A 1770-nucleotide genomic window follows, 5' to 3' on the forward strand; every position below is an offset into this window, starting at 1 on the left:
CTTTTTTTTTTGAAAAATTTTCGACCCCCCCCCCCCCCCGACCATTACAAAATAATATATTGCCCCCCCTAGCAAAAGTCCTAGTTGCGCCTCTGTTCATAACAAACCAAAACATGAAAAATATACTTATATTTTTTTCGAATGAGAATAAAAATAAAAATGCACTAAAAAGTCTTTACAAATTGCATGGAAACCCAAGAAAATTATATTTACTGTCCTGCATATTAACTTTATTAAGTTGAAAATAAAAATAAATGCAGAATCAAAACGTTTATTAGACAAAAGAATATAGAAAATAGTTTTTCTTTGGAAGAAACATTGAAAAGCAGAAACAAATTAAAATTTTAAAGTTTTGAAAAAAGCGGAAACGGATCAAAAATATGAGGAAATTGACTTAATTTGAGGAAACGGAGATCAACAAATTGAGATTTTTAAAAATTTTGAAAGAAGCGAAAACTAATCTAAAATATGAGGAAACAATGACTTAAAAAAATGAGGAAATTCCGATAAACAAATGGAGATTATTAAAGTTTTTGAATAAAAATTGCAGAAACGGATCAAAAATATGAGGAATCAGACCTAATATTTGAGGAAACAGAACTATAATTTCAGGAAACCGATCATAAAAATTGAGATTTTGAAAAAAAAACGGAAACGGTCCAAAAATAGGAGGAACTGACAAAATAAGAGGAAACCATTCAACTACAGGGTGTCCCACGAAACATGACAGTATGCAGGACGACTTGAATGTCGTCTTGATTTTTGATATAATTTGCTGCGTTTATATGTCAACCTAATTTTAGAAGTAAATTTCTAGAGATAATAATCACAAAATTTCCCTTGTCCTGCAGCCATTTCCAAAATGTGGTCTGCCTTTTTTGTGCTTTCAATATTGCCCGAGATATGAAGAATATCGTTCAGATTTCGACAATTTTGCTTTTATTTAACAAAATTGAAATCGGAACCAAACTCTTTATATCTCAGGTAATATTGAAAGCATAAAAAACGCAGACCACTTTTTGGAAATGCCAGGGCTAGGAGAATTATGTGATAATTGTTTCAAGAATCATACATGTTAAAGTAGATAGAAGACTAACAGTGTAATTCATGACTATTAAATCCGATCCTAGGTAAACACCAGTGTAAATGACAGTTTACACTGGTGTAAATCCTTTATTAGAACGGCCTTAACTCAATACGAAATGAGTTTCATCCAAATCTTGAAAAGACGACATCTAGTGTCTCTCTGTAATTTTAATTAATCTATGGTGTACACTGAGTAAAGTGTACCCTATTTATCAGCTGTTAGCCTGTTAGATGAAGATGTTTCGCGGGGTTTATTTAATGTTTATAAGAATTCTCTATGCCGTTTAAAAAAGCTTACCAATATTGCGCGTAGTGAAGAAAATCGGTTTTGAAACTTATGAATACTCAGACTGTAAGTGTAACTGTATAGTATGGGTCAGATTCAGTTTATAGAAAACTGAGTAACGGGAAAGTTAAAAGATATGTGGTTATTATTTTGACCGAGCGATACGAAGAGCAACAATACAATTTTTGACGTAGCGTCCCTCCAAATATCTATAGCGAAGTCAAAAATTAAAGATTGAGTGGGGCTAGCTGTATATAAAAATTGAGATAACTGAAATTTTATTATGAAAGAAAGTTCTAAAATGTTATAGGGTCAATATAATCGGGTCTGTCCTAGTATACGATTTTTGGACCCCCCCCCAGGCCCCCCCTCCTATCAATTTTGTACATGACCAAATT

Source organism: Eurytemora carolleeae, unplaced genomic scaffold (genome assembly GCF_000591075.1).
Source record: "Eurytemora carolleeae unplaced genomic scaffold, Eaff_2.0 scaffold86, whole genome shotgun sequence".
Classification (NCBI taxonomy): Eukaryota; Metazoa; Arthropoda; class Copepoda; order Calanoida; family Temoridae; genus Eurytemora; species Eurytemora carolleeae.